This window comes from Phocoena phocoena, chromosome 7 (assembly GCF_963924675.1).
Source record: "Phocoena phocoena chromosome 7, mPhoPho1.1, whole genome shotgun sequence".
Taxonomy (NCBI): Eukaryota; Metazoa; Chordata; class Mammalia; order Artiodactyla; family Phocoenidae; genus Phocoena; species Phocoena phocoena.
The window spans coordinates 74706799-74730557 of NC_089225.1; the positions used below are offsets into that span (position 1 = coordinate 74706799).

The 23759-nt window shown below is 33.7% G+C and overlaps 1 pseudogene; it reads right to left on the reverse strand.

The window, feature by feature from the left end:
• Positions 1–217: 217 nt before the first annotated feature.
• The window catches only part of LOC136125407 (3-ketoacyl-CoA thiolase, mitochondrial pseudogene), a 177840-nt pseudogene continuing 154298 nt past the window's right edge, over positions 218–23759 (reverse strand).

Here is a 23759-nt window from a genome sequence, read left to right on the forward strand (position 1 = left end):
TACATCATATTTAGTGCAAATCTGAGAAAACTTATTTCTGGCCTGAGCTCTTAACTCATGATAAATACATCTTTACCTCATCAACCCTTGATCACACTCAATCACTGTTTCAGTGGCAGGGCATAGCCAGTTTTAGCAGCTTCTCTAAAGGTCCCCTGTTCTAACGTGGCCTGGCCAAGTAAAGTAACTGTGGGCCATGGTGGGCTCCTTTCTCTTCTCAGGCTGGGCTCTGCATGCTGAGTGTCATAACTTGGCCAACTCCAATGCAAGCTTATGCCCCTGCACATTTTCCACCTCCACATCTTATTTCATGAACCATGTGTGCAATAATGCTTGATCCAGATCCTCCCAATGGCTGATCCCAAGTAATGGCTCTTCCATTTAAATTGGTTATACCTGGGTCGAGATCCAAGCTCTTCTCAACTGCCAAGTATTGGGGAGGAAAAGCTCCATTTACCTCTACCAAATCCACGTCCTTAAGACTCAGTCTTCTTTTCTTTAGTGCCCCATTGGAGGTAGGGACAAAACCAATATCTATGACAGAGAGATCACATCTAGATACAAACCAGCTCACAATTCTTGTCAGTGTAATGTTATGCTTTTTAGCAGCATCTTTACTAGCTATGAAAGCATCAGATACTTATGGTACATTCCTTACACGGATGGTCCCTTCGTCCTTGAAAATTGGAGGAAGTTTATTTAACTGCTCCAGGCTCGTTGGGACCAAACTGGCTCATGACTTGCATTGTTTTCCTGTCCTTGTCTTTACCTCAACTGGTACCATCTCATTATTAAAGTAGCTAGCATCTTTAGCAGCTTTCCATCTCTACTCTGACTACAGGGTGTATTTGTTACATTTTTCTCTGCTAATTTTATGTTTTGCAGCAAGATTCTTTGCAGTAATTCCCATGGGGATTTGGAGATGCTGCTCTGTTAATGCTGCTCGCAAAGAATCTTCCAGCTTGAGATCTGATCAAAACTTGGCTCTAAAACGCACGTTTCTGACACAGTAAGGAGCCATATTTTTGGCTGTTCCACACAAGACAACTTCAGCATCTTTAACACACATTTCCTGACATCCATTCACAATGGACTGGAAACCAGAGCCACAGAGCCTATTAACAGTGAGAGCTGAGGTCTCTTTCGGAACTCCCACATCAAACTGACGTGCCTTGCCAAGTATGCAGCATCTGAAGAGCTATTTGCCAGTTTATTATAAAGGATACAACTAAAGAACAGACAAATAGAAGAGATGCATAGCGCAAGATATGGGGAGGTGGGGTGTGGACCTTCCACACCCTCTGGTCACCCACCTGTCCCAGCACTTTCATTTGTTCACCAACTTGAAGCTCTGATGGGTTTATTCTTCATTCATAACAGAAGGATTTGGAAAAACAATGGAATTCATTTTTAATAGTAGAATTTTTGTTAATCAATTTCTGGAGAGGACAGTATCATTTGATGCAATGGGAGTTATAGGTAGAAGTTTTAATCTGCCTCTAAAAATTTGGCAAATATAAAATTAATCTCCCCTGCCCTCCTAGTATTTGCACTTGAGATTTTCTTTATATTTAGTTTCTAAGTTAAAGGAATCCTGAATGAGAGGAATTGAAGACACATGTTTAAAATATAAAATTATAATTTTCAGTGCCATCACTATATTATATTTTAAAAGTTCTATGTCTTATGCTGCATTCACAATACTTCTATAGTATATAGTTTAAGAGCCATCTTATCTTACTCGATTGGAACAATTATTTGGTAAGTTAATTGAAAAGTAGGTTAAAGTAGGAACCATATACAAACAAAAAATGTACGCATACCTTAAAAATTTTATTTCAAGTTAAAACATACACATGCACCTTATGATGTAGGGACAAAGCCTTTCTTTGAAAGTTAGTTTACTGATTTATTTTCCACATTTTGCATAAAAGACATCCTAAGGCCTCACACAACATCTAGCAATGGTTTCATTAGGTAAAGTAAGAAGGGCAGAAGGTGTGGAGCAAAAGAGAGGCACTTATTAGCCACAGTTATTCAGTTGGTATATTTTCAAAAGGGAATTGAAACCTTCAATTAATCTCAAAGATTATATGAAGACATATTAAGAGAGTTTCTGTATGTTCTATAAATAAAGTGGATACAGTCCACTTAATGAATAAGGCTTTTATATATTATCTGCAAGGGCTTATAATTATTTTTAAGTATTTTATAGCCTTATGTCATAAATCTTAGTGTCTATTCATTAGGTGTGTTTCTGTTGTTGTTTGTTTATATATATATGTGTATATATGTCCCCTTTCCTTACTTAAGGTACTACTGCAAAGTATTTTGGGAAATTTAGAATAGAAAGCAGAATTCTCAACAGCAGGTCCATTTAGTTGGTTAAAATATGTTTATAACTAATCTTTTAAAATATATACTTGTAGAAATATAATTTTCAGACAATGTTCATCTATTATATATATATATATATATATATATATATATATATATTTCCCCCATAAACACCAATTATATGTTGACATCGATCCTACTTGTTAGCTATGCTGTCAGTCAAAACAGATCTGACTGCTCTCTAATGGCATTTGGCAGAAGTAAATGGAGATTAGGGGATAGAGAGATCAGTTCAGGCCTCCAGGACAATCTGTAGCTTTCAATTCCAGCCAATCAGTGACACCTGCATGTGGTAATCATTCTCCTTGGTTACAAGTGCTGGCAGAAACTAGAGACGTGTTTTTCAAGCTTAAGCAAAATGAGCTAAATATAAATGTGAAAATCCTCTTCATTGTAGAATTTTCATCTTCTTTTGAGGGAAAAAAAAGGACAAAAAACAGGGTTGTTTTATTCATATTTTCAATTATTTTGTAGAAAGGTCTATTAAGCTTAAACACACCAATGAAGGATAAGCATGTTGGGGATGATATTTATCTTCTTGGGCCCATGACAAGAATTCAAACTGCAGTCCAGTATCCAACATGGGACTTTAAACGGCTGTGCTGGTGCCCACTACACCAGTCTCCTTTTCAGTTACTTGTTAGAGCTGTGTGAACCTTTCATCTTGTGAAACTTGCCAACCTCAGGAATATTTTATGAGTTACCAGCTTTGCAACTTTTGTAGAATACATTCAAACATCACTTTTACGGGCAGCAGAACTGTAAAATGTCTCTCCAAAGATTAAAGCAAAGTATATAAAAAGGAAACTATGGAAAGAAAACTAGTAGCATTCTCCCATCATTTCCCAGCAAACTCTTGTTTTCTCTAACTTTAAATGAAGTCAGGCCTCGACTTAGGGGTCAGCAGACCATCCTTCTGAGGTTATCATTCTCAGTTGAATCTGTCTCCAGAAAAGCAAAAACGCTATAGGTAATAAGCTTCTTCCATTTTTTTTATTCAGGTATTTAACTGCCATTCTTGGGTAAAATAAGATATTACTTTATAATATAGTATTTTTTCTTTTTCTTTTCTCCTCTTTTCCAACTAGTTATCCCTAATCTTTTAACAAATTCTCATATAAAAATGTAATATTTATTTAATAGATGATGAAATATGCCAAAGGTTTTTTTTTAATAAAGTTCAAAGAGCTTGTAAGAAAGCCACACTATTCTTTTTCCAAATGTGGACAGTAGTGCATTGTTATAATGCCTGTGGAAACCCAGAAGGGCAGCTAGATGCTAGATCTGGTGAATAGGATAAGCCTGGATCTAGATCTTGAATTAAACCCTTTTGAAAATTTGACCTCAGAAAGATTAAAACTGATTTTGTAAGCAGATTTTGGGGAGCATACCTACACAGTTGGCCTTACTTATGGCAAAAAGAGGAAAACTAATAATTATAGAACACCTAGAACATTCCAGGGTCTCAGAGTCACAGAGAGTTTTATTTGCTATCTTATATCCATTCTCCTTTTAGATATTATTTGAGGTCAGTTTTAGAGTCTCCATGGGAATTTGCCCTTGGATTCCTTCAGAAGAGGAGCATGTATGAGACAAATCAAGCAAATATTGAATGGTGAAAATTCAGAACCTGTCTATTGAATGAATGTCAGAAAATTTGGAGAATTTATAAGTAGCAGTTCTTTTTTCTCCTGAACTAGAAATTTAGGAGCTACTGCCATCTTGCTACCAGAAAGAGAGTCTGAGGGTAGTTGTTCTTACTCACTGAAAACAAAGTCAAGATAAGATCAGAGAAAAACCAAGACCTAGAGTATTGTTTAAGCCACTGCATCAAGCTTGATCAGAAGTCACTTCTATCCACGGACTTTTCAAAGGATCAAGTGCTGGATATGAAAGCCACAGCACAGCCAACTGCACCATATTTGTAAACTACGTGGTCAGCAGAAGCAACAGCACCCAACACTTCCTACTCTCCACATAGCAGAGAAAGTTAGCTCTCCCAACTTGCCTCTGTTAGAGTACACAAGATTTCATCAGCATGTTGTTCTTGAAAGGGAAGTGTCAGTTGTTTTCTTTAGAAGAAGATGGAAAGAGAGAAATGAGTAATTGCTGCTCATCTTTCAGATATAATAACCGGTTAACATGAGGACACGATTCACTGCAATATGTCTCACACACTATGAGTGGCTCAAACTGGATAAAACCATGGCTTAAAGCAGAAAGACAAACTGAAGGCCCACCCAATCTATCCAATTTACTTTAAAGTAATTATTAATAATCCCTTTAAAAATGATAAATCTGGAAAAAGCCTAAGCCAGACAGGATGCCAGGATAATAGGTATAAACCAGCACTGTCCTGCAAAGGAAATTATCAACAAAACAAAAAAGACAACCTACTGAATGGGAGAAAATATTTGCTAATGATATGACCAATGAAGGGTTGATATCCAAAATATATGAACAACTCATACAAGTCAACATCAAGAAAACCCAGTCAACTCGATTAAAAAATGGGCAGAAGTCCTGAATTGACATTTTTTCAAAGAAAACATACAGATAGCCAACAGGCACATGAAAAGATGCTCCACATTGTTACTAATCAGAGAAATGAAAATTAAAACCACAATGAGATATCACCTCACACCTGTCAGAATGGCAATCATCAAAAAGACCACAAATAACAAATGTTGGAAAGGATGTGGAGAAAACACTTGTACATTGTTGGTGGGAATGTAAATTGGCGTAGCCACTGTGAAAAACAGTATGGCAGTTTCTCAAAAAACTAAAAATAGAACTACCACATGACCCAGCAATTCCACTTCTGGGTATATATCTGAAAAATACAAAAACACTAATTTGAAAAGGTACATACATCCCAGTGTTCATAGCAGCATTGTTTACAATCACCAAGGTATGGAAGCAACCTAAGTGTCAACAGATAAATGGATAAATACGATGTGGTATATATGTATACAATGAATACTACTTAGCCATAAAAAAAGAATGAAGTTTTGCCATTTGCAACAACATGAATGGACTTGGAGGATATTAGGCTAAGTGAAATAAGTCAGACAGAGAAAGCCAAATACTGTATGATATCACTTGTATGCAGATTCTAAAAAAGTAGAACTAGTGAATATAACAAAAAGGAAACATACAGATATAGAGAACAAACTAGTGATTACCAGTGGGGAGAGGGAAGGGGGTGAGGGAAAAGACAGGGGTAGGGGATTAAGGAGGTACAAATTATTATGTATAAAATAAGCCTCAAGGATGTATTGTACAACACAGGGAACATAGCCAATATTTTATAATAATACAAATGGAGTATAACCTTTAAAAATTGTGAATCACTATGTTGTACACCTGTAACTTATGTAATATTATACATCAACTATATCTTAATTAAAAACAAAAAGCACAGGACTGTCCTGGGAAACCCAAGATGTACAAATCATCTAGCTACAGGGAATAACAAAACTCATGGGTGAGGTATGTACAATGACCTGTGACCTTTGGCTAATATGTAACGAAAACATGACTTTATTAATTCACTTAGTAAACATCATTGTGTAGACTATCATGCAGCACTATGATACATCATAAGAATAAAAAGATAACCAGAATAAAATTTCTTACCCTAAAATAACACGTGTTTATCAATGGAGAAAGACATATTTGCAGATAGTTATGACACAAACATTGCAAGTAAGGTATTGGCAGGGATAAAATAAGCACTCAGATTGAGTACTGAACTCTGGGGAGGTGGGAGAAAAAGTAACCAGAAAAGCTTAAAAAAAGAAGTGAAATTTGAACTGTATAACAGTGGAATAATATATATTTGGCAAGTAACTAAGAAAAAAAAGAGTTTAGTCTTGAGTAAGGGAATGAAAGACATGGAATCATGGGGTCTAAAATGGCTTAATAACTTTAGGTTAATTTTGTCATGAAAATATTAAATCTTTCTAAGACTTATTTTCACCAAGGTGAAATGACGAAGAATAATACTGAGAGGCATTTTAGTTAATAAATATATCGCATCTTTTCAGAATCCATTGCTTGGTAGATTTTCAGCAAATTCATTGGCACTCTAGGATTTCTAAGATTGAAATAAATTTACAAAGGTCAGTTTTTATAAGTGAATTTAAGAAAATATTTCTTGTTTTCAACATAAAAAAACTTTGATTTAAATCCTGGAAGCCAAAAGTGTTATATTTTATTGAAACTGGAAAAAAAATAAAAGAATAGGAAAGCAATTCCCTTAGGAATTAAAGAACATTTTTATTCCCCTTTTATACAGTATGGCAGTTTCTACTTTTAGTGTTCCTCTTTAAAATATAGAAGTAACCTCACCATGAAAATTTTATGTGTAGAACCAAAGAATAAACAGCTTTCACTGATTCCCACCTGTATGCACACAGAGCCAAAAGAGTCCTTTCACTTAATTAAACCAAATTAAATTTTAGAATAACTTTAGAAACACTTACCTTCAAAATAACTGAGGTGGGCACTTCTCTCTAAACCCTCTGCTTGCCAAGTTTTCCCCATTAGACAAGCTTTTACATTATGTCATTAAAATCCTTCTTCTTTACTTAGTATAAATTGTTCAACCCAGAGGTTGTTATTTTTACCTAAGTCCAATATGTTCTGTTTTCTTATAATGACCTACTGTTCTAATCTCTTATTTAGTTTATGATGTACTTTGTTTTTATTCTAATACATGGTATTAATGTTTGGTATTTTAAATGTCTGGACCATTAAGTACATAATGAGTTACACTTTTTTTTTTATCTTTCACAAATGAGTTAAATAGGAAGAGAAAAATTTAACACTATTTTTGATCTATATAGAAATATAGCATAATGTAGAAATTTAATAACACCTTACTTTTGTGATTCTATTAATTTGCTGGGCTGCCATAACAAAGCATCAAAAACTGTGTGGCTTAAACAACAATTTATTGTTTCACAGTTCTGGAGACTAGAAGTCCAAGATCAAGGTGTCCGCAGGTTTAGTTCCTACTGAGGCCTGTGAGGGAGAATCTGTTTCTGGTGATTTGCATGCACTCTTTGGTGTTTCCTGGCTTGTATGTGCATCAACCTGGCCTCTGCCTTCATCTTCATATGGAGTTGTGTGTGTGTGTATGTGTGTGTGTGTGTGTGTGTGTGTATGTCTGTGTGTGTGTGTATGTCTGTCTCCATGCCCAAATCCCCTCCTTATTTTCAGGATGTAATCATATAGGATTAGAACTCCCTCTATTGAACTCGTCTTAAATTGATCATCTTCAAGGACCCTATTTATAAATAAGGCCACATTCACAAGCACTGGGATTTAGGACTCCAACAACTTTTTGTTATTAAACCCATAGGAGTGACTGGGTTTTGAAATGTTTTTCTTAAAGCAGACTGAGAAAATGCTTAACTGTGGGTCATCATGCCTGGGTTTAAATCCATCCCCTATCATTCATGAAGAAATCATACAATTTCTTCATGTTCTAAGCTTTTGCAAATATACCTGGGTATTTAGGCTCTGCTTTATCTTACCTGTATCAGGAATGAAGATAAGATGTCAAGGAAGAAAAAATTGGAATGGAAACTTTTAAAGGGTCTTAAAGAAAAGCAGAAATATTAAGAAGAGAATAGAAATAAAGTAAAGAGGTAAAAGGTGCCCAAGGAAAAGTGGTCGATATGGAAGAGTGACAAAGAAAATCCAATTTATAATTGGATTTGCTGAAGAAGATAAACAGTTCATGAGATCTTACTTCTCATTCTGTTGTCTGAGAGGTGCTAGAAGACAAGGCAATGAGGTAACAATCACAAACCCAGAGCCAGATCCTGGTTTCTAAATACTCTCTCTCCACTAATAGGAACTAGAATTATTTGGAGAAATGTCTGATTCCAGGCTGGAGCAGGAACAGTACAAGATGAACTTGGATGATCTTGTTTCTGAATGTAAGTACTCAAAATTGAGACACACGAAAAAGACACAGAAGCCAGCTTGAGGAACTCCCATGGCTAAATATGATGCAATTCAGCATCGAATTAAATAATGATAGTAAAGGATTATAGCTTCTTAAATGAATTAACTATTATGGCATATTTAATAGTTTATAGTAGAGCCCTTTCTTATAGTAGAGGCTCAAGTAATAAATAAGAAAGGAATGAAGAGATCCAAAAAATCACCATTTAAGAACTATCAACATTAATTGAGGCAAGACTCATCAATGGATACTAAAAGAAGTGAGTGATACTTTGAGGTGTCACAAAATATTTATACGATCTCAATATAACTCCTTACAAGATAGTGGAAAAAAATTGACAGGAACAACTTCATAAAGTGATCAAGTTAACATAATGAATCATGAAACATTTCAATAACATATGCTAACTGACATAAGACATTGAGAATAGCACGATATTGCTTCTGTGGTGTTTCTGACAAAAAAAAAATCTATAACCTGGACATATCAGAAATTCCAAAGAGAGATGCATTTTATGCAAAATTACTCTTCTCTAAAAAATAAAATTAAAAACAAAAAGTTAACCTCCCAAAATAAAAGAGACGTGACAACTGAATGCAAGGCATGATTCAGGATTTTCGGCATTTTCTGTCATATAAATTGCATTATTGGGAAAATTGTCAAAATCTGAATAATGTCTTCAAATTAGAGAATAATGCTGTATCAGTGTTAATTTCCTAGTGTTGTTAAGTGTGCTATATTCAATGAAGTATTTACAGAGAAAGGGACATAATATCAGTAACTTATTCTCATGAGAAACAGAGAGAGAGAGATGAGGGAAGAACCTGGGTGAAGAGTATACGAGAATTTTTGTATTTACTCTTGCAACTTTCTGTATATCTGAAATGATGTTAGAATTAAAAAATAAAAAGTTAAAAGGTACTCATATAATCTCTTACATGGTAGAGAGTAAGACTTGAAGAAAGAGAAAAAGTGTTACTCTTGAATTAAGAGAAGAAAGAAATAGGTTGTAGCTTGTAAGAGTGAAAAACTATGACACAAGGGGGATAAAGGAGAATTTCAGCACCACTTGGACTTACAAGATTTGCAGAAATGGGTACACCAGGAAAGGGCAGCAGCAGATGCAATTGGGAAGTATTGCCTTTATGAAATTTTTCCAGGAGCAGAGAGCAAGAAACGTGAAGAGGTGTTTGCAAAGAAGAAAGTGAACATGTTAGAAAATACATGTAACCTGAAAATGTGGGCTGAGAAAAAGAGGGTTTTTCCAGTGGGCTGAAGTCTTGAATTATGCATACAAGGGCGTGAGCTAGTGACATTTTTCTTATTATTTTTAATATAAGCATGATAGAATGATAGAATTGGCAAAGGTTAGAGAAAATGGGATTACAGAAAGTATACATGTGCCCAGAGGGTCAACATGTCCTGGACTCACAGTAGGCTCACACTGGTATTTCTAATGGTTGTTGTGTTGTCTTATTGACAGAAGATCTTGAATTTCTGCTCCCTCTGCTGTCACCTACTTGAGCCTTTTATTTCTTCTGACACCAAGCTTACCAGATTTTTCAGCTTGTTTCTAATTTTGGAAAACCGAAGTCATCTACTCTTTCTGATGATCTAGGGTACAGAACGATTTTGCAGGACTCAATTACCAGATTATAGGTCTTCATTTTGACTCTTGGACCTTGAGTATCTACCTAAATTACTGCCTCTGTTAATTGGATGGACTCTATATGTGACCACATTTGAAAAAATATTTACTCCAACTTAATTTCATGGCCTTCATTTCTGTTACATTTTAAAGAACTTCAGCGACTCTCTTATAGTATTTAGAGCTTCAGTTAAAATTATAGATAAAGAGCTTCCCTGGTGGTGCAGTGGTTGAGAGTCCGCCTGCCGATGCAGGGAACACGGGTTCGTGCCCCGGTCCGGGAAGACCCCACATGCCGTGGAGCGGCTAGGCCCGTGAGCCATGGCCACTGAGCCTGCACGTCCGGAGCCTGTGCTCTGCAACGGGAGAGGCCACAACAGTGGGAGGCCCGCGTACCACAAAAAAAAAAAAAAAAAAAAATTATAGATATCTGCCTATTGTCACCATTACTTTTTTGGATATCCCTTTTTTCACCCCGAACTTATCAGGCCTAACTTCTTACGTTTACTGACTTCGATGTATAAACATTATTTTATTATCCAAGGGAGAAAACTCCTTTCACCTTATTTTTCTAAAGAATATGTCAAAATATGATCTTTTGGTTCTTATAACAGAAAATAATGGAAGTATTTCTACTTAAATATATTTTCTGTGGTTCACTTAAGCTTAAATAGGCCAGTTATAATTTACATATTGTGTGAATATTTGTAAAATGTAGAATCTATGCATTTTATTATATAGACTGTTTTAGAGCTAAGTCAATTTACATGTCTAAATCAAAATTTACTAATGTTTTATTTAAATTCAATCATGCTTTAAAATGCTCAGAACCACGACAAGGGTGAGATGATCTTATACAAATTTCCCTTTGCACTAACTATTTTTCAATCTATTAATGATATCCTAATATTCTAATTGAATATTGGAAATATACATAGATTGAATCTTAAAATGGTTATTTTGAAGAGACACATTTAAATATGATCAAAAGATGACATCTGTTATAAGGAATCAACGAAAAGTTATTGAACAGGTACCAACTTGTCTAGATAATTGGTTTTCATCAAGTTTCAATACAGAATGACACAAGTGTAGGCAATGACAGAATATTTGGAGCATTGGTCGTCCAAAAGAACTTGAAAATAATTTTCAAAATCCATCAGGAGTTAAATCCACAGGGATGGTAACTGTGAATGATTATGTAAACATTCATCAGGGTAACTATCTTTCAGGGTTTCACATCCCTTGAACCACTGAGAACACAATTCCTATTTCTAGTTGCTGACTATTTGCAGGGTTTTTCAATTAATATGCTTCAAAAATATGAATTTCTGATTGTGCCATAATTATGCATAACCCAAAAGCACCACATAAGGATAAAAGATTTCAACTGATTTTTTAAATAAGAATTTATTTATGTCACACATGCACCCCAATGTTCATTGCAGCACTATTCACAATAGCCAGGTCATGGAAGCAACCTAAATGCCCATCGACAGACGAATGGATAAAGAAGATGTGGTACATATATACAATGGAATATTACTCAGCCATAAGAAGGAATGAAATTGGGTCATTTGTAGAGACACGGATGGACCTAGAGACTGTCATACAGAGTGCAGTAAGTCAGAAAGAGAAAAACAAATATCATATATTAACGCATACATGTGGAATCTAGAAAAATGGTACAGATGAACTGGTTTGTAAGGCAGAAATAGAGACACAGATGTAGAGAACATATGTATGGACACCAAGGGGGGAAAGTGAGGGTGGTGGTGGTGGTGGGATGAATTGGGAGATTGGGATTGACATATATACACTAATATGTAGAAAATAGATCACTAATAAGAACCTGCTGTATAAAAGTAAACAAAATTCAAATAAAAAAAGAATTTATTTATGTCATAGTTCTTTCTCAAAAATTGCATTATTGAATTTTACCTATTTATACATGGCATGCAGTTTAAATACCCAAAAATTCCAAAATGAAATATAGAATGTTTTGAATATTCAGATTAAAAATGTAGGTGAATAGGTAGGTTGATGAATGGATAGATGAATGAATGGATATTAGGTTAATTGAAATATACATAGATAGCTAGACTGCTAGCTCCAGAGAAAAGTCATAGTGAAATGGTAATCTCAAGTGTCCTGGAGTCCAAGCATTTGCATTCAAGTACTACGTAAGTCGTTTACTACCAGCATGCACTGGGGGGATTTACTTAACATTTCTGTCTTGTTTTACTTATCTATATAATAGATAATTTTATCTGTGATTAATTTTAGTACATCCATTAATATGAATGCACTGAAGATTAAATCAATTAATCAAGATAAATGTACCTGTAGGTATTATTGCATTAGTTTGCTAGGGCTGCCATACAAAATACCACAGACTAGGAGGTTTAAACAACAGAAATTAATTTTCTCACAGTTCTGGAGGCTGAAAGTTTAAGATCAAGATGTCAGCAGATTTGGTTTCTCCTAAGGCCTCTCTCCTTAGCTTGAAGATGCCATGTTCTCACTGAGTACTCACACAGCCTTTTCTCTATGTGTGAGCATCCCTAGTGTTTCTCCCTCTTCTTCTAAGGACATCCTACGACTTCATTTAACTGTATTGAAATTTTTAAAGGTCCTATTTACAAATACAATCACATTGAGGGTTAGGGCTCCTGCATACACATTTTGGAGGGACATAATTCAGTCCATAACAGGTATTAAATATTATTAATGATTGGTATATGATTGATTATTTGGACCACGATTAAGCAATAGTGGCCAAAATGGCAAAACTGAATTTATGTTTCAATGAATAAAAGTTCTATTTATTGTACAGCTAAAGGTCTGAGAATAAATACATAATGAATAATATGCAGTTCCTTTGCCTAGAACCTAAATCCAGCATGGAGATGGCTCCTTCAAACTATAATCAAAACTTTGAAAGGTGGCCCCCAGTATCATTCAAACTAGTGCTGGGCTCAAGAATTCATATTGTTTCAATTGTGAGAAATCAAGTAAATATTGCCTCACCCACTTTTGTCTGGCTTCAAAATATAACATTATGTTTAAAGTTACCTGTGATGGCAAAAGAAATGATTGAACACTTTTTGCTCAATCTATACTATTCAGTCAATAATACTGTTATCTAATTGCAATTGATATCCTGATGGAAATAAATGCATTAAAATATTTTTAATGGGACATTTTTAATATTTATATAGTAATTTCTTAATAGAAAGATGATTTTGATAGAGATAGAATAAGATAGTTACACAGCTAGAAACCCCACGAGGGGGAGATAGATAGAGAGGGACTTCAGGAGATGACCATAAGCTAGACACCAACCAGAAAATGCCCAGAACATCTGGCAGCTAAGCGACAATCAGAATACTCTGAAACTAAACACACTTACTTAGCCTACTACTGCAGAAAAATAGATACAAGAACTGCATTTGGCCTTGGCAGGTCTATAAGATAACAGACCCTAAGAAAAACTGCATTCTTGCATGTAGCCAAAACAGGATAATAGGTAAAAGGGGAAAGAAACTAGGTGAAAGGGTCCATTATGCTGAAACTTCAGATGAATTACCATATTTTAGTATATGCTACCACCTTTTACTAATACACATATGATTTAAATAGTGCCATAACAGTCCCTATTAGACTATTTAGAGTTAAAGGAGGAACTAATGATGTAAGCCTTGACGTCTACCTAAGAGGGAGGAAGAAGGTGGTAGCATATACTCCACTTTTTCTTTAATTATAAAAATGTAGCTCTCTTTGTTCTCAGGGCTTTGCTCCCTTGCCTGCCTGCTTGTATCTCTTACAAGCTTCCTATGCTAAAAAATTCACTCTTTGCTTATCACTTTGTCTCACACTGAATTCTTTTTGTGCTGAGACAAAAGAACTTGAGCTTCAGTAAGTCCTGACACCAGGTGAGCAGTTTTAATTAAAAGACAGTGGGTTCGATTCCCTTCCTAAGTCAGGGATTGTGGGTTCAAGTCCAATCTGAGGTGTGGCTGGGTTCAAATTCCAGCTGAGGAGGAGTGAGGTTTCCATTTTAAAAGGAATTACATTACCAAAATATTTTGATATCACTGTAGATTTAAAAAATTCAATAGTTTATTAAATTGCCAGGATATATGAAGAATTCTGCTCTTTCAAGTAAAATCAATGGTTAATAAAATTTGGGCAAAGATGAATGTGTGTACACACATATACTATATATATACACACACATACACATAATACGTATGTATATGTGTGTGTATGTGGGTGTGGGTGTGGGTGTATAGTCTTATGACAAAAAGAAAAGTTAATCACAGAATTCTTTATTTTTCTCAATTGAATAAAAAGTCGGTGATTATGTTCCCTGTATATCAGGTTTGTCATGTTTTAACCTTCTCAACTTTATCTTTAAATAATTCACAAGCAACCGTTTTATGTCTCACATACTAAAGAGCACATTTACTTTTTTTGTTCTCTATGATTTTTATTGTGTTTCCCATTTAGCCTTATCAGTTTTGAATACTTGGTTCATTTCCACCTCTATCTTTTTCCATTCCAATTATTTTCAACAAAACTGCCAGGCGTTTTTTGTCTGCTTAGTTTGACCCTTAACATAGTTAAATATCATCTTTGAAAACTGACGGTAACACAGTAAAAACATAAGGCATTGGGTTATTTTGGTGGGTTGAGTGTTTCAAAGAATGGCCACTGCTCCATTGTGGAATACAGACTAGACAATGATGAGAGGGCAAATGCCAATGACTGATAGTATGTAAAAGGCAACCCTCCAGGATATCATAGGAATCTTTGGAACCTATGTTTTGTCTTTAGTTCAGTTTTTCATAGAATGATCATGCTAAGATGCTTCTGTCTTCACAATGGTTTTCCTCATGTTTCCCTTTTAGTTTATTAAATATTCACCTTGGGTTTCAAGGGAGGTTACATATTGATGCTCTACTATTTTCCAATACATTTGGTTAAAAGGGAAGTTTGATTTGCTATATTTTTCTGTGTGTCTGGGGGAATCTTGCTGATATTATGCATGTTACACTCCAAATTAAATCTCGTCAAAATGCCACAGACACTTTACTGATTAATATACTAAAATGATTACTTTCCAAAGCATGCTCTGTTTATAGAAAGACTGTTACAAAAATTCCCAGTAGATATTTGTTTGAAAGACATTTTACTGACTCAACACATGTACCTTTTTTTGAATATTTTATGGAAAAATAAAACATCTGTGATTGACATCTGTATTTTTAGATGGTGTTTCTAGCAGTTTATTTGAATTAGATATATTCAGAAATTTTTGAGGAATATTTTATTGTATAAACAAAAATTGAGTATGGCAACCTGATTTGGGTTATTTAGCTAACTCCTAATACTAATTATCATATTTTAAAATATTTTGATAATGGAAAAGTGCTCCAATTTTGAGTGATATTTTAATGGTAGACATTTTGAAAAATCCATTCAAATAGAAACTATATCACACTTATTGTTGATGTTTTCCTTCATGCTGATAAAGCTAATTAGTGTAACACTTCCAACCTCTTTCTGCCCCTTTTCTTAATTCTCTTTTAGGAAAGGTGTTATGGCTTGTCTGGCTTGCAAATTTGGCAATAGAAGAACAAGCTTGCTCACTCAGCTCTATTCTTATGCCTCGTGGAGATTATCTACCCACAGAAAACCCACATTTTGCTCTCTTCCCTCCAGGAGCAGATTTGTTTTTTGGTAGAGGGACATCTTCCCTAGCCTGACACTGCTGTTCTGTGGAGCTCTGTAAACAGTCCAATTTGGCTTTCTCACCAAGATCTACTCTTACCTTAGCCCTTCAACAGTAATAAAAGCAGTGTATTATATGTACTAGCTTCATGCGGCTTGTCACTTATTTCTCAACTGTTTCATAATATTGCAAACATGAAGATTCTAATAATTTAGAATGAGCTTAATAGAATTTGCTAAAATTAACTATAATTATATGTCTAAATTTTAATATTCTTCTTCCAAATTCGGCAGAAAAGACAACAATAAAGAAAATAGAGATAAGTTAAATAATATAAACATCAAATTTTATACATATTATGTAAAACATAACAGATAATTTCTAACAGGTAACCTTATTTCTCTTTTGCCCATGAAATAGTTTTAAAAATTAATGCACATGAGATAAAAATAGAAACAGAGGAATGTTGAAACCTCTGACTAAAGTTGTGAATGAGTCTATTTCTTCTTGTATTTCTATCAGTTTTTGTTTCATGTATTGTGGATTTCTTTAATTTGGTGTAAAAACATTTAGGATTGTTACGTCACCATAAAGAATTGACATTTTATCAGCATAAAATTTCCATTTTTATCCCAGCTAATGTGTTTTGGCTTTTTGTCTAATATTAATATATTCATTTTAGTATTTTGTTTAGTGTTAGAATGCTGTGTCATATTTATCCTTATGTATGTATCTTATTTGTATATTTGTGTTTAAAGTGGATTATGTATAGGCAGTATATCATGGAGTCTAGCTTTTTTATGTATAATCTGAAAATCTTTGCCATTTAATTGGGGTGTTTAGATAATTTACATTTAATAGAATTATGTAATTTTATATATCTCATATATAATATATAATTGAGCTTAAATTTATCATTTATTATTTGTTTTCTCTTATTCCATCTGTTCTTGTTCTCTTTTCCATATATTTCTGTCATCTTCCTTTGTTGGTTTTTAATTATTGAAAACAATAGTTGTTTTAGAGTTGACATTTATATGACTTTAACTTATCACACTCTGTTTTCAACTAATATATTACATATGCTGTAAGAACCTTATGTTCTGTTCTAATAGGACATTTATTTTGCCCTAGTAGCCTTTTTGCTATTGTTGTCAGATGTTTTACTTCTACATATGTTATAAACCTCCCAATATATTGTTAATATTTGTTTTTTAATTGTTGACTTTGAAGATTGTTGTCTTTTTTATTTATTTTTGTTTTGGCTGCACCATGCAGCATTTGGGACCTTAGTTCCCCAACCAGGGATTGAACCCACGCTCACTGCAGTGGAAACATGGAGTCTTAACCACTAGACTGTTAGGGAAGTCCCTGAAGATAATGTTCAAAATGACAAGTCATTTATACTTGTCCACATATTTACCTTTTCTCAGTGAGTTTTACTCCTTTATGTAGATTCAGGCTTCCATCTGAGTGAGTTTTTCTTTCTACTGAAGACTTTCTTTAACATCTCTTGTAGTTCAAGTCTTCTGGTGATTAATTGTTTCACTTTATATATGTCTGAAAAAGTCTATTTTTCCATCACTTTTTAAAGGTATTTTTGCTAGCTATAGAATTTAACAGTGATAAGGCTGTCCCTCTCTGTTTGTTTTTCCTTTTGGTAATTTAAATTTGTAACTGTCTTTTGCAGTTTTTGATGAAAAGTCTTCTGTAATTGTTCTTTGCTTTTCTCTGTGAAATGTTTAATTTACTTTAGCTGTTTTTTAAGATTTTCTCTAAATAATTTAAGAAATTAAATTATGATTTATTTGGTTGCAATATTCCTTTTATCACATGCTTAAAATATACACATAAAAATAATCAAAAAAATAAATAAAAAACAAAAACAAGAAAAAAACCACAGAAACAACAAAAAAGTAAAAGAAAAATTAAAAAATATATATATTTGGAATAGTGGAAAATATTTCCACTATTTTTGATGAGATTCTACTTATTTTTTTCTTTTTACCTAGAGTGTATTTGTGTCTATTTGTGATATCTAACAAAACTCTGTTATTGAAGAACCAGTATGATATATTCAAAAAAATTATTCTAGATATGATATAGGTTTGACTTTTTATTTTTAGGTCTATGATCAATTCTTTTAACTATTTTGTCAAGGTGTAATTTACATGAAATAAAATTCACCAGTTTTGTGTGTATAATTTGTTCAGTTGTAGCTAATGTAAACAGTTGTACAACAACCAACAAAGTGACACAGAACATGTTCATCTCCCTACAAAATTCTCTTGTATCCCTATGAAGCCAATCCTCTCCCTCTCCTCTAGCTATTGGCAAACAGTGATCTGCTTTCCATATTACACATTAAAATTTCAAACCTGTGCTCCCTTTTAGGCAATGTATAAAATTAGTACTTTTTGTATATTTTGTCCATTTTTTAGTTGTTTATGGTGGAAGGGCTAATCCAGTGTTAGTTTCTCTACCAGTATGGAAGCAGAAATGTTTATATGATTTTTACTTCAAGATCAAACACTGAAACATATAATAACTCCTTTACTTGACAATTAACTGGATTAATTAACTCACAGCAAATGAAATGGTCTCAAAGCCTGAATTCAGCTTGACATTTATTTCAGTAGTTTTCACTGAGATAGAGGTATTCTCCTCCTCTGAAGTTTTATGATCAGAAAGTCAAATGTGGTTATCAAAATATAATTTAAAAATTTTCCAAAATGCTTTGTAATTAATTTTTTAGATTAAAATGTTCCCTTATATTGTACCACCTATTTGCCATAACAGCAATTTTTATTGCAGATCCAAGCTCTTACATATATAGACACACAAATTAACGTTGCCATTTTAAACTTTTCATTTAAAGCTAATAACTGATTCCCACGTTGTGGAGAATATAGAAAAACAACAAAAGTGCCCAAGGAAAGAGTATGTATAAGAAAGACATCTTATGGTAAGCATGCATGGATATCAGCAACTTACTTTTTAACAACAGAGAAGAATCACCAGAGAAAGGTATGCATTTCTTTCCATAAGAATGGATGTTACTTTCCACAGTCCTATATATTCTCCTTGATTTATTTGTTCTTTTGTGCATTTTCACTGCACTTCTGATTCTACCTCCAAGAACAATTCATACAATTCTTCATGGAAATAATAACAACAATCTACAATATTTTATCCATTTTTGCAAGTTAGTATATAGAGTTACCCACTCATAAGTAAAAGCACATACTGTAGGAAAAAAATCCATTAAGGAAATTTTGAATCAGTATTTCTATTGAAATTCACAGCATGATAAAAAGCAAAGCTAAAAAAAATTGTTACCACCATTATTGGATTGGACTTAATGGGAATCTAAGGTATTGCCCTGTCAATGTCAACAACAGAAATTGATTCACTTTGCATTCTTGTCCAGAAGAAAAATCAGTCTAATGTGACATTAAATTACACTTTATTTTGTGTTTTAAGAACTTAGAGAATTTTATTTTTAGGGTAGCATAAGTCGTGGACTCCAAGGGCAGATGCATACACCTAACAAACTATACATGAAAGACGAAAGCACAAACAGCTCTCTGAATTCCAAAAGAAAGCATAGATAGATACAGTAAACCAGTGGCAACAATTCAATAAATTATATTAATCACAAAGTTCTAGGAAAATTGTCTAATTCTACATAAATATGTCTGTATGTTGAGAGAGCCACTGAAGGTTATTTAATTTAGAAATTTAGGATTTCTAAATTTTTGTTGTTATCATTATTGCTATATATTACTGGTCTTCAAACCTTAAATTAGGGCTACTTTCCCTCAGTCTCTTAGATGTTCATATATATTTATAATTTATAAAGTAAGCCAGAATTAAATGGTTTAATAATGATTACAGAACTACTATTCATTGTGTACATATAATATGCCATTCAGTTGTGTGCCATGAAAACTGCTTCTAGGCAGAGGGACGTGATATGTCTTGGTGGTTTTCATGGTGTGAATACTACCACCAAGTCTGCTTTCAAGCTGTCAGTGTGATGTCACTGAACAGGAGTTGAAAAAAGATGCATATGTGTGGCTTTTGCATGCCAGTGTGAGCTGGTTCCAGTACAAAATATGTTTGTTGGGAGGATATTCTGCAATGCTTTGAAGTAACGATCATCATCCTTTTTTAAAGATGTGGAAATTGTGGTTTTCAGTATTGTTGAATTTACCAAGTGCATGCAGCTAGAATGGGAGAGAAAGGATTCAAACTCCAGGTCTCTCTCCCTGCAAAACTTAATATCTGTATACATGCATGTTCAAACTCACACAGACACACACACACACATTTTAAGATTGGAATTTTACATAGATAGAGGAAGGCTCTAGTAATATTACTACAGTTATTATATATTTGTATTAGTTATTTGCCTTTCCACTCATTTAATCATATGGACTCACTGAAAGCAAACAAGAAGTAAATAATGAAACTTCATTGATTCTTACTTATGTTTACATCAGGCTTTGAATCTTTACTATATAAGGTTAAACAGGAGTTTTTAAATGATTAAGATGTATGATGCAGTGGTATGTGGCTAGAACTAAGTTGCTTTGGTGTTTCTCAAGCATAACAGTGCTGTGCAGTGCCTTGGCATATGAAACTCTCTCCTAGTTCTGTTTCTGTCAAGTACCCAATTTATGTGACAATTACTAAGCCACCATTTTGGGTATATATTTATATATCTGTTTTTTTCTATAAAATCAATGGAACATGTATAATTTACTTCCATAACTCATTTGAATCTACGTAAGTCTAAATTTATATATAAGGACATATGTTACTGCCATTCATTTGATAAATTAAGTCATAGAAAGTCATTTAATATTTGCATACAAAATAAGGCAACTTTGAAGAGTGCATCTTCTATATAACAATTCACTGCATTAACACATAATTCTGCAAATGAATACTTACTAAAGCATTTTAGAGTCAGAATTAAGACTCTGAAATCTGTAGAGCAGTGGGCAAAAAGAGTGGTCTGACCAAATTGGAATTTCCATTTTCTTTTGATAATGTATTTGATATTCTTTCTAAAATCATGACTCTTGTTTTATCTCAAAGGAAGTTTTACAGACTTCATAATGCTACCTTTTATTTTGGTTTTAAAATTCTGGTGGAAGCAAAGCAATCTAATGATGTGTTTCAGATCTACTCTATCCTCTATAATCAAGTTGCTGAATGCAGTTGCTTTGATAACTTTGATTTGTTGGAGAGACTCAGACCTTATTTTATTCTCGATAAATTCCATCTTTGGAAACATTATACCACAGGCATGAAAATGAATACCCTTTTAAAAAGTTGGCTTTTAGGTATGAGAGTGATTAATTTCTTCAAATTCTGAGTCTATGTTTCCTCATTAAAGAGGAAACATTTTACTGGGGAATGCATCTGTGCTAAGCCCACTTAGGAAGGTTTTTTCCTATTCAAACCTGGTGCTAACAGTATTGTTCTCCTCAACAAGCCTTTTATATTTATTATCCCTTGAAAAGGGGTTACAATATGTCTGCAATTTCTTATTGACTTGGAATTTGCCTAATTGTTTCCCTAAGTGTACTTCATGGAACTGATCTGAAGCATTAAAAGGATTTACATAAAGAAAAATGATGGTCAAATAAATTGCAGAAATGTAGAGCTGAAGAGAAGTTAAATGTTTTCTTAATCACATTTATTTACTCGCATAAAGAATTTTCAAAAACAATACAAAATAAAGCTAACCAAAAAAAGTACGTTCTCTGAAAATGATTTTAGGAAACTCTGCCATATGTGAACATGCAAAGGAAGTGAATGCAAATTTTAACTCCCAGGAACAAAGCCCAAACACACTTTGGGTCTTCTTTTTCCTAAGAGGAAATGGATCACAATCAAGCTAGATAATATTTGAAAGTAAACATAGAATCAAATTCTTATTATACATACTTTTGTTCATAACTGCTCCAATCCTGGTAAGCAAAGCATGGCTGGTATCTTTAAAATATTTCTGTACCCAGCTTATTGCTCATAATTGAATCTAAATCCTAGACTAATTTTCCAAGCTAAACTCTCACCTCTCTCTGACCTGCTCATCCTGCTCTGGCCTATTTGCTTCTCTCTGCCTCCTGAAAATACCAGCCTAGTTTCTGCATCAGTGTTTGGTATATCTAATACATGATTAATATGTATACTAAGGTTGAACCAATTAGTAAATATATTGCAAGTAATGAAAACCAATATTTTCATGATTGGGAAAAGAAGTTACAAATAAGGAAAGATGGAATGAAACTTGGAATGTTGTATTGGAATTGTAGAACTCATAATTTAAAAAAAAAATCAGATGATAAAAATCCATTCTCCTCCCCACCCCAAAAAAAGCAACCACAAAGCAAAAATAACCTTCCAAAATGAAAATGAGACTTAGTATTTATTTTAAAAACTAAAATACAAATTTAGTATTTATTAGTATAGTATCCTATGCAAAAATTTCCAAATATGATACAAATGACTGAGTATCTTTTTTTATGTAACATTTTCTCTTGGATTATTTTTTCTCTTTTTAAAAATTTTGTTCTTTTGGTTCTTTCTCTCTCTCTCTCTACACACACACATGTACATTTACACACACCCCTATATACAGACAGACATTTATGTATATTTTGGCATCTGTGAGAAATAAAATAAAATACAACAGTGGAACAGAAAAGCATGTACACTATAATCTAAGAAGACATACTAAAAATAAAAGTATACCTGAATCTGTATATTGAAAGGGCTTATGTATCAGTGAACATTGACCTAGAAACTTCAAGACGGGTCCTATCAAAATTGTCAGGCAATAAAGATAAAAGAAGAAATGTATAGGGCCTTCAGGCAAAAAGACCAAGTTTACTAATAAAGGACAAATAATCAGATTGGTGTCAGACTTCTTGATTTTTGACAGAACAGGGAATGTAAGTCAACAAAGAATTCAGAAAATAAAAATGATCCAAAGATTTTTCATCTAGCCAAGCTGCCGTTCAAGAATCAAGTCTATAGGAAGCTACTGAACATGCAAAAACACAAGGCGCACTTAGAAACCTCCTGAGAAATCTACTAGAAAATGAGCTTCTTCCAACCAAGAAGTGATAATAAACATTTTAATAGAATGTATGCATTGAAAATATTTAATTATAGATCAAAGAGTAGAAGTTTGGAACAAAGGCTATAACCAATATAAAACTGAGAAACATATTGACAAGATGTAAATAATACAACTAAAAATGTGGAAGGAGAAGAGAGGGACGGCAAAAGTTAGAATTAAGCTCATAGATTTTTATATAATCGTATGAGAATCTGTTTCTGTCAGCTTGGGCTGCCATAACAAAATACTATAGACAGGGTGGCTTAAGTAACAGAAATTCATTTTCTCACGGTTCCAGAGTCTGGAAATATGAGATCAAAGTGACATCATAGTCAGATTCTAGTGAGAGTTCTCTTCCTAGCTTGCAGGTACTTGCTTCTTGCACGTCCTCACAGGGGAGAGAGAGAGAGCTCTCTGATGTCTCTTCTTATAAGAGTACTAATCCTATCGTGAAGACCCCACCGTCATGACCTCATCCAAATCTAATTATTTCCCAAAAGCTTCATCTCCAAATACCATTACACGGCGGTTTAGGGTTTTAGTATATGAGTCTGGGGAGGATGAAATTTAGTCCATAGCAGAGTCCAAAGATTTTTTGGTAGCTACAACACCCATATTAAAAGTTTAAGCAGGGAAAAAAAGGATAAGAGTACTACATATGTTATTAGTATAATCATAGCCATCAGAATAAAAACATGAGCTTCATAAACGCCAGAGCAATAATACTGGACAAAGAAAAAAAACACACATAGAGGAATGGAATACAGTATATATAACATAAACAAAAAATATCACGATAGAATCAAAGCCAAGCATATTTGTTATATCAAATAAATGTGAATGCAATTGACACTGATTA